Source organism: Octodon degus, unplaced genomic scaffold, assembly GCF_000260255.1.
Source record: "Octodon degus isolate 3935 unplaced genomic scaffold, OctDeg1.0 scaffold00184, whole genome shotgun sequence".
Lineage (NCBI taxonomy): Eukaryota > Metazoa > Chordata > Mammalia > Rodentia > Octodontidae > Octodon > Octodon degus.
The window spans coordinates 4,616,379-4,627,846 of record NW_004524760.1 but is presented as its reverse complement, the minus strand read 5'-3'; the positions used below and the strand labels follow the sequence as shown (position 1 = coordinate 4,627,846).

At 37.3% G+C, this 11,468-nt stretch overlaps 2 pseudogenes; one reads left to right on the top strand and one right to left on the bottom strand.

Moving 5' to 3' along the window:
• Nucleotides 1-10,761, top strand: part of LOC105743897 — a 55,678-nt pseudogene extending 44,917 nt beyond the window's left edge.
• Nucleotides 5,528-6,855, bottom strand: LOC105743889 (annotated as a pseudogene).
• Nucleotides 10,762-11,468: the final 707 nt, after the last annotated feature.

Genomic DNA, 11,468 nt, shown 5'->3' with positions numbered 1-11,468 from the left:
ATCCTGAGATCCTGTACCTCAGATTGTAGAACCTTTGTCAGTGCAGCCATGTGGATGAGTCACGGCCATTGCTTGGCCAATGTGCTCTCTGTGAACGTGAGTTATTTCTTGACATGCTTTGGTTTCATGGGGTTTATAAGTGATGGATGAGAATCATCCAGGCATTTTCTCCTGATGGACCTTTGAATGGCTGGCCGTGGTGTATTATCCCTTTACTACTACTCTGGATTCAGTTGGTGGTGCTCCAACGAATACTTCCTGTCTGCATTCATGGGGAGATACTGCCCTGCCCTTTTTCTTCAGTGGAATGTCATGTACAGTTAAGACATCAACTTTATACTCTCATAAACTTAGGAAGTGGTTATTCATTTTTCTCATATTGAATATCTCATATTCGAAGATTACTGTTATTTCTTTGCATATTTGGAAAAATATACCTATAAAGCAATCTGGCTTTGGTTTATTATTGTGGCTGGTTTTTAATTAAGAATTAAATTCTTTAGTGGGATATAGGAAACCCAAATAATCCTATTTCTTTCAGTGTCCTTTTCCTTGTTTAAAAAGCAGTTTTTGTAGAGAAATTCATATAAGCATATAATTTATGTACTTGACATATACAAACAATAATTTTCAGTATATTCACAGAGGTATGTACTCATTTCCAATATAATTCTCATAGCTTCAGAAAGATACTCCGTATCTTTACCTATTCCTCCCTAATCCCAGCACTAAACTGTATTCTGTATTTATACATTTGCCTCTTCTGTGTTTTGTAACTGTTTCCTTCCCTACATATACAATTTTCAAGGTTCATTCATCTTGTAATATATAATGGGATATAGCTTCATTTTATTACAGAATAGTGTCCTATCATATGAGTGTACCACATTTTATTGATCTACCAGGTGGTGAAGATTAGGGTTTTACTTTTTGGATCTTATGAATAATGTTCCTGTTAACAAACATGCAAATTTTTATGTAGATGTGTTTTTTATCTCTGTTGGGAACAAATCTAGGATTTTGTCAGTGCTCTTTCCACAATAACTGCAATGATCATGTGGTTTATTTCCTTCATTGTATTAATGTGATATATTACATTGATTGATTGATCGATTTTCTTATGGTGAGCTACCTCACATTTGGTTAAGAAATTGTATTTGGTCACAGCATGTACATGACCCTATTTATGATGGAGTTATGTCCCAGTAAACCCATCGTAAATCACAACTTCCATAAGTCAAAATTACATTTAAAACACTAACATCAAAACTTAGCCTCACCTACCTTATACAGAACACTTACACTTTTGGGGGAAATCAATTAACACAAACTTTTATAACAAAGTACAGTTTCTACTAAATGTTTCATCTTTCCCATCCACTGTGAAGTCAAAAAATCCTAAGTTAAACCATCATAAGGAGGGGACTCCGTCATCTGTTTCAGTCAGATTTTTTTTTTAATTTTTTTTTTAACATTTATTTAGTGTGTGTTCGTGTGTGTGTGTGTGTGTGTGTGGCCGGCTCAGCCCACCAGGGGGCGCGGCCGGCCGGCATGTGGTGCTGGGGGATCGAACCGCAGTCCCTGATGTTTTGCCAGGCTTGTTCCAAGTAGGTGCTTTAGACCACTGAGCCATCTCTCCAGCCCCTTCAGTCAGATTTTTGTTGCTGGGATAAAATGCTTGACACACACACAGCTTAGGAGAGAATGGTCTGTTGTAGGCCCCAGTTTCAGGAATTTCTGTCCATGGTTTGCTGGTTCTGAGGCAGTGACATTACAGCAGATGGGCTGGGCAGAGCAAAGTTGCTCAACTCATATGTTGTAGTCAGAGTTTGCAAGAAAAGCAATACAGGACACATAATTTATAGGATCATTTTGTAATAGTTACTCAAGAAGTCAAGTGCTAGGGTGCAGGATATCTGTCCAAAGAATCCAGTTGAGGGCCTGGATCCCACAGCAATGTCGTGCATGAGTCCAGCGGAAGACCTAGTGCCCATAACAATGCCCCATGAGTCCAGTTCGAGGTCATGTGATCCCAGAGCAATGGCTTATGCAAGACTGTTTCAAGTATCTGTGCTAAGAAGGCTCTAAGGTCAGTGACAAAAGCTAGAAAGGCTGCGCCAGTGGAATGAAGGATCTGTGCCAGCAGGCTCAGGGATCGGCACTGAAGCCAGGAAGCCATGCTCAACGAAAGAATCAGATCTAGCTCAAAAAGTATCACAGCCGTCCTCAGCAGCAGCAAGAGCTCCCCCAGGAGAACCAACAGTCCTCTACAGCTCCACCTCTTCTCCAGTTCTGGTGCTTACACCTCCAGCAGAAACCTGCAGGTGGGCCTCCCACACCCAGCACTGTGTTGATTTAGTTGAGTTGGGGGTTACAAGTGTTAAAAGTTGTTACCAGTTGTCAGTCCCCCACATCATGGTTCCAGGAAGTGAAGAATAAAGGACCAGCACAGAAAGGAAGGGGCAGAGATGTAATGTAGTCCCCAGAGTTGTGTCCCTGTAACCCATGCAAATATAGCCATAAACTTTACTAATTTCCATGGAATCTCTTAAGCTAATCAAATTGACAAATAAGATTAGCCATCACAACATTCTTTTTATCGTGCCTTGGATATTTTGCTGATACTTCCTGAGGTCTTGTTTTTTGTTTTTGTTTTTGTTTTTCTTGGCGGAACCGGGGATTGAACTTAGACCCTTGCAGTTGCCAAGGAAAAAGCGCTTATTCTACTGAGCCATCTCCCTGGCCCCTCTTGAGGTCTTATACACTTATACTCTTGAGGAATATTGATGTTTAGTTTTCTTGTAATTTATCTAGTTTTAATTCAGAGTAACTCATGGATTGAATCAGGATTTGTTTCCATCTCTTGCATTATTAGAATAATCAGAGGATTGAATTTCCTTTTATTTTTTTACTTTTTTCTTACTTAATAATTATATTTGCGCTATTGTAAATAAAAGGTTGTGTCAAGCTTTTTGTCATCTTTTAAAATACATGTCATGCCTTAATTTCTCTATCAGATTGCTTTATTCTCTTCTAGACTTTTTATTTTTATCCCCTCCCCCCTTGGTACTGAGAATTAAACACAACCTTGCACTTATCTCCCTGGCGCTCTTCTAAACTTCTTAGAATAAGGCCTTTTCTTCTTTTGTTTTAATCTACTGATTCTTTGAACAGATTTATGCATCATTTATGCTTTGATAATCATTAATGTTATAATAAACAAGACAAAGACAGTGCTGGCCTCGTGGGAGGACAAAGCAAGAGAAAGCTGCCAGAACGTGCACTGTGTGCTCAGAGAAAAAGCAGAAGCAAGAAGGGAGGAGGGAAGGCTTGTGAGCAGTTTGGGGAGAACTGTGATTGAAAAGGTAGTTTCTGAGTGGTGGCCTGAAAGAATGCATGGGGAGTGCTGTGCAGATGTCTTGGACAGGAGCTGTACAGGCAGACCAGGTACGAGGCTGAGTCAGGAGTGTTCTTGGCAAGTGCTGGGGAATCAGGGAGACTGCAGGACACTGAAAAAGGCCCAGAGCACTGATCAAGGCAGACTGTAGCAGTGAGGTTTCAGGGGTCTTACCAGATACCCTGAGATCTATGGCTTACACTTTAAGAGTGAGGAGATCCACTCAATGTTATGTAGCTTACATGAGCAACTTTGAGACATTGTCTGATTTTATTATCAAAGAACTACTTGGACAGAAATGTGCATAAATGTTCACAGAAAGAGGAAGACAGGATTTTTGCAATAATCCTAACCAATTCACACTAAGACATTTTTTCTGTATGAGACTGAACTCAGGACCATCACACTGAGCTACATCATCAATGATCCCGCTTTCATAATTTTTAATTTTGATTTATCCACTTACTGAGTAGATAAATTGCCCAGGATGGACTAACATTTGATATCCTTCTGCCTCACTTACCCTGAGTGCTAGGATTATAGGTGTGTACCACCACACCTGGCAACCACCAGGATTTTTATTAGAATTAGCTAGATTAGATGATTCCCAACCTTATAGTGAAACAAAAGAATAGTCAAGAAAATCAGAAAGTAAAAAGGGTGGGGGAGTAGGAGAAATAAGTGAATTTTTTGCAGAAATTAATTTCTGTAATGAATTTCATCTTTTAAGTGTTTGATATATTCACTAGTGAAGTAGATTGGTCTTGTGTTCTTTTTTTTTTTTTTTTTTTAAACCGGGGATTGAACTCAGGCCCTTGCGCTTGCCAGGGAAGCCCTTATTCCACTGAGCCATCTCCCCGGCCCGGTCTTGTGTTCTTTTGTGAGAAAATTTTGATCTTTGAAGAGGCTGTTCAATTGAGTGCCTCTCCTCAACTAGATGTAGCCTTCATACTGAGCTACATACTCAGCCTTTTTCTTTTCAGTCTTGAGGTAGGATATGGGCAATTGCCAAGGCTGGTCTCACACAATCCTTCTGCCTCATCCTGTCAGAGTGATGAGACTCTAGGTGTGTACCACCATCCCCAGATAGATGTCTTTCTTTTTGAGTCCATTTTGTCTATGTGTTTCTAAGGAATATGTCTATTTCATGGAGGTTATCAATTTTTTGGTGTATAATTGCTTATGGAAGTCTTTGTTCTTTTTATTTCTGAAAGGCTAATAGTAATGATCCTATTTTATTTAGGCATCAAAGTACAAATTTTACCCTAAACATTGTAGCTGTGTGCCAGCTAAATTGGGAGAGGGGGGTCATTTCAGGTATTCTCAATGTATTCTCTAATTTCCTGTTTGATTTTTCCTTTAATAATGTAACCAGTTGGCCCCTGTGTATGGCCTCCACCAACCTCACACGGGTACACACTTGGCCTTTAGCACATTGCAAAATAATTCTGCTTTCATCTTTCTGTTGTCTTGTATGGAGTCTGGCCTCCACGAAGGTTCAAATAAAGATTAATGTCAATATTTATTCTTGCACTAAAAATGTTAATGTTGTTCTTTGCAGCTCTCCATATCTTCAAGATCAACATCCATCTCATATGATCGTAATTTTTTCTTATTTTGTTAAGAGATTTCTGCATTGTTTTGGGGTTCTTTTGGATGTAAAATTGTTTATTAAAATTATAGCTATAAACACAAAAATAGAAAAATGAGTGCACAACTTTATAAAATGAAGTAAAACAGAATGCTCACAATTTTTCACCTCAGTAGTTTTAGCTCCCAGTACCCAATAATTATTTCTTGTTCTTGAGTAAGTGTTAAAATTAGAAATGAATTCATCTATTTTCTACTTTGTTGTAATGATATGTAACTTCCATAGTGAAAAAAATGTAAGTAGTGTATTAAAAAAAAAGACTTGACTTGACAAACCAAAATCAATGACATGGGGAAGGGACTTTAATGTTGCCCATAGAGCGACATCAATAATAACTCATGGTTATAAACAGGAAAGCCATTTGAACTAATAGGTCTATGGTCATGCCACCCTGAATATACCTGATCTCATCTGAACTAATGGAATTTGAAGTTATTCCTAAAAATTGAATTATTTTTGGTGCAAATGATGAGGTTTGTCTATAACATTTCAGCGCTTCTGAGGACTCTGAAATTGTAAATGGCTCGGGCATTCACTGTTTCTTTCTTCCCCTTCCCCTTCTGAGTTTCATCCATAAGATCCTTGCGTGTTTGAATTTTTTGTGCAATAACAAATAATTTCTTCTCTTGTTCAACCCGCTGTGTTAGGCCGTTACACTGCTTTTGTCTTTCTTTGGCTATCCACTTGAGTCTGATGAGTAACTCCTTTCACTCTTTCCTTCAGCGAGGTCTCTATCTTGGGTCTGTTAAAGACTCTGTCAACTAGTTCTGAGGCTGTCTGCAGATGAGTGACAATATCAAACCACTCAACTTCTTTTTTGGTATCAAAAAAAGAACACGTTTATTTCGTTGCTTTCCCTGGAAAATCCAGCAGATGGAGCTCTGATTTTAGTCTTTTTAATTTTCTTAGCTTCTGCTAGGAAATCCCTCAAATATGTGCAGGCGGGACTTGGCCGAGTGCCTAAAGCAAACAAGCTACCTCACTCCTGAAATGAACATCCTGTCTGGTTAACATAGCTATCAGTTGCTAGGCAACCTAGTGTCATGCATCACTAACTTTACAAAAGTGTAAATAAAGGACTGTTTTGTAGTGAAAAAAAATATGTATACACAAGAGAGTAGGATAGATATACAGCTACTTTCTCTTCATTGAGAATATAAGTTTGTACTAATATTGTTTAGACAAGATATTGTCTGCATCTTGTCCTCTGGATAACTACTATGAAGATGACAATATGCAATGTATTAATTATTGTAGCCATCTGACTAACCTGTTTTCAAACAGTTTTTTTTTTTTTTTTTCTTTTTTTTCTTTTTTTTGAGGAACCGGGAATTGAACTCAGGCCCTTGCACTTCCCAGGGAAGCGCTTATTCTACTGAGCCATCTCCCCAGCCCCTTCAAACAGTTTAATTGCTGTTTTACCTTTTTTCTCATTAAAATGAATAAAAATAAATAAATAAATAAATTTTCTTAGCTTCTGCAACTCTTTTCACTTCTATATATTTGACAACCTGAGTTCTCATTAACTTTGACTGTTCTGGAATTACTTCTTCCTCATTGTCCTTAATAACATGAACTCCATCCTGGAGCTTCACGCGAGCCATTTTATAGTAGAATTCATCTGGACTTTTTTTAAGAGGCTTCTTTTGAAGGACTTTGAGGAACTCCTGTTTTTTGTGATAGTCACCTGCACAAAGTTTGTAATCTTTTTCTCCAACAGGCCCAGATGTTTTTGAAAGCCAGGCTGGCTTTGCTCTCAGTTTTCTCTCTGCCAGGGCTTAGCCGCCTTGCAAAAAGCCACCGCCATGTCTATCCGCTGAAGCTCAATGCAGCACGCTGGTTCCTCAGTACCTCGTTGTGGGTTCCTCAAAGCCTTGCTATTGATTGTTTTGGGGGTCTTTTAAATAAGAAAAATGCACTAGAAATTATATGATATAGAGATTATCGTGTGTATGTCAGCCAAGTTGTTTGTGTCATTTAAATATTCTGTATCAAACTTTTTTCTGTTACACAGTAAGCTTTGGGAGCTCTAAGGGTCCCTGCTCCAACTCCTAAACTCTGCAGTGCAGTACTATGGCAGCAGCCAAAGACAGTACAGCTACTTTCTCTTAATTTAATGAGAAGAAAGATTGGTACTGATAGTGTTTGGACAGGATATCATGTTTGCATCTTGTACTATGAATAACCACTACGAAGACAACAATGTGCAATGTATTAATTATTGAAACTGTCCTACTAATTGGTTTTGAAACTGTCTCATTGCTATTTGTTTCTCAATAAAATTAATTTTAAAAAACATGGTGTGTTGTAATAGATGTACTTAACACACTTGTGTGAAATAAAGGTTTTCTGAAATTTGATACCTACAATTTTTGTCACTTTCATATGGACCATTACTTTTCATTGTCATCATTATTGTTACCATTGTTGTCTCATAAGCCTTCAGCTAACACCTGGTTTAATAGGACATAAATGGTTGCATAACCATTAGGATAGTGATAAAGTACAAACAGGAAGTTATTGGGCAAGAAATACTGTGATTTTTGTAGCCATTGTGTTCTGTTTCTTAATGTGGTTTCTAAGTATTCACACAATACTGTTACACTGAGGCTGAGGATATAGCTTAGTATAGAACACTTGTCTAGCATGCATAAGGCCTAGGGATTGACTCTCCACCAAAAGTAAACAAGTGCTATTAATTTGTACGTGAAAGTCACATATATGAGTGTGTATGTGTTTGTGTGTGCAGGTATATATGGTTTTACACATAAATGGTTAAATATGTGACAAGTTATGTTTTGCAATATAAATTATCAAGGATGGGCATTTAAAATACATAAGGAATTTAGGCCTTTCTTGAATGTCATATTTAGAGTAAGATTTCCATGATACCAGTTTTAAAACTGTACTTCTTGTGTCACATTGAAATGAGGAATGGTATGGTTAGATTCACTTACTGTTCTGACAGAATAAATCAAAGACAACAAATAAAATGGAACTAAAAGGTCTGGTCCAATAGCTCAGAGGACTAAAGTGCCTGCTTAGGCAGAGTGCAGTGACCAGGGTTCAATCCCTGGCATGCCCTGCCAGCCCTGCCCCCGGGGCACACTGAGATGGTGAATGAGACTGGGCTTGGTGGCATGCACCTGTAATCCCAGATCTTGGGAGATTGAACACAGGAGGATCACTATGAGTCTAATCTGTATAGTGAGACCCTGTAGACCCTATACTAAATACATAAATAAATTAATTAATTAAAATGGAATTAAGATGTCACTTCAAGATTGAATTTTCTTTTCATCAATTTATATAGTACTTGTTTGTAGTGAGGCTGAGCCATTAACTTTGTATAAATCCAGGCATGGTGGCACACACCTATAATCCCAGCTGCTGGGGAGGGTGAAAATAGGAGGATTACTACGAGTCTGAACTGCATAGTGAGACCCTCTACCAAAAACAAAAATTAAACTTCATATAATGATATGGAAGTTTGTGCTGTTATACATTTGCTATTGAAGAGTTGATAGAAATAAAGCCTGTAAAACTGGAAAAATGCAGTTAATCAGTGCCTAGACTGGAATTTACTTTTTTTTTTTTTTTTCAGTACTGGGGAATTGAACTCAGGACCCTGCTCTTGCCAGGCAAGCACTTATTCTATTGAGCTATCTCCCCAGCCCCTGGAATTTACTTCTTAAACCAAATTTTTTTCTATATTGGGTCCAATTTTGTTAGTAATACTACCTTTCAATTTATCTTATTATTATAAAGTATGTAGTCTATGTTTTGTTTATCATATTCTCCACATCCCTGCTGCCTAAAATAAATTTTTATAAGAATCTATTTTCCATTTCCTTTTCTTTCCCATATCTACCCAATTAGGAAAATCATGTTTATTGCATGCTAAACAACATTCATTACCAGAATGCACAAATGTGCCATCATTAGCAGTTTATTCTTCCATGTACATTGTATTAGTGTTATTTTTAAGAGAAGAGTTAGATACATACATGCTTATACACATTTAAATTATTTGTTTTTCACAAATGAAAGAATAAAATGCAACATATAGTATATGTAACTCCTACCCATAAAAAGTATGCCATTCATAAGATGTTTTGTATTTTTCAGTTTTGGGAGACTACAATTACGATGACTTGCACAAGAAAAGGAAAGCCAAACATTTACAAGAAGTAATATCCATCAAGGATAAAGCATTAACTAGAGAGGAAGAGAACATTTTAGGAAAATCATTTAATTGGTACACTGCTTCAGTTTGTTCAATAAACATTTCTTACAAATGTGACTCCTGGAGAAGAAACTTTCCAAAACTTTCTGAATTTATTAATAATAATATGAACTATTCAAGAAAGAAAGCAGATAGTCATAACTTCTATGACAATTTGCCTTTTAACATTAAGTTTGATGGAACTCAACCTGAAAAGAACTTCAATAAATATAATAACATGAAAGCCCTGTGTTGTAAGAAAAATCTTCCTGAGCTTCAGAAGTTTCAAGTGTTAGAGCAAGAGTTCCATGGTAATGAAATTGGAAAAGCCTTCTGTGAAGAGGTTGACTGTATCACACATAAGAGTTTTCATACAGTTGAAAAATCTCACATAGATGTTAAATGTAAGAAAAACTATGATAAGACAGCTCTTTTTTTTTTTTTTACCAGAAAATAATCAACACGGAGAAAAAATGCCCTCATCCTCAACAATGTAGAAAAGCCTTCAAGAAGTCAGCTCTGGAGGGATATAATAAATTTAATGTGGCTGTGAAACAATGTGAATGTAGTGCATACAGAAATAATTTAAGCAGTCATATTTTAATCACTTTCAGAGAACTATGGAGGGAGGGACTTCATTGGTATGTATGACAGAACACCAACTAGGGATAAATGCTGTGAATTTCATGAAATCAAGAAAACCTATCAGACATCAAGCTAAAAAATATACCAGAGAATGTATTCTGTGATAAGACCTTATAAATGTGGGAAATCTGTCAGAAAGGACATCTTATTCAACATCAGAGAACTAACACAGGAGAGAAACCATTTCCATATATGACTGTGAAAAGACACTCTCAGAAGTGACATTTGATTACTTATCAAAGAATACACAGAGCAGAGAAACCATACAAATATAATGAACGTGGGAAAACATTTGTTCAGAAGACTACCCTTAAGGGACATCAGAGGATCGACACAGGAGAGAAACCCTTTAAATGAGGTGAGTGTGGGAAACTTTTGTCCAGATGTCAACTCTGAGAGATCATAGAATTCACACAGGAGAGAAATCTTTTCAATGCAGCGAATGTGGAAAAACATTTGACCAGAAGTCAAACCTCAGAATACATCAAAGAACTCACAGTGGTCAGAAAACATCACACAGTAGAGAAACCATTTAAATGTGATGAATGTGGGAAATTTGGGGGGAGGGAATGCAATCCTTAGTGATCACCAGAGAATGCTACAAAGGAAAAATCCTACCAGTGTTACCAGTGTTATAAATGTGGGAAAACTTTTGGCCAGAAATCAAACTTCAGAATGTATCAAAGAACTCATAGTGGTGAGAAATCTTGTGAGTGCAGTGAATATGGAAACTTACACCAGAGAATTCAGAGAGTGAGGAAGTCCTATTCATATAATTACTATGGGAAAAATACCACCACATTCAACTTTACAGTACATTCACAGGAAAAAGTAGTTAAGTAGACTCAGAGGGCTACCCTTACATTAAAACACCTGAGATATAACATGTGATATATTGTAGATAACTATTACAGATCATACAGTCTATTAATCTGACCTAAGTGAGGTTGTGTGTGCTTCTGGCATAGGAACACCTATGTTATATGTACCATCATGTCTGACAAACCACCAGCACCCTTTCAGAATAAAAATGAATATGCTTTCTAGGTCAACACTGAGTACTGTGCTTTAATGTGGCATAGTAAAAGATGAATCCAAGGTATCTGAGTAAATACATGGAGCAAAATCCTCTTTCACACCTTTTTCAGTTGAATTTTTATGGGGTGAAATTAAACCTTTGTTATGTTAAGCTCTTGCATGCTTCGACCTAGTTCAACCATTGCTCTGCTATGAAGATAGAGATCTCTGTATAAGCTAAGCCTAAGTCTGTTAGAGGGTACAACCTCAAGAGGTTACTCGGTCAAAGAGACCTTCAAAGATGATCAGAGAATTCATATGAAATATATAAAGTCACTCCTATCACACAACTTGACTCATCCAAATGCCCCAATAACAGGTTCTTTAAGCAGAAAAGTTTTCCTGTCAGAAGGGAGAGGAATCCATTAGCAATGACTTGAGTACTCTGGAGAGGAGAAGATCTCAAAGTTGCCCTTGTGGATAGGGGAACCTATATGGGGTTTTAGTAAGGGTCACAGTAGGAAAGGTAAATA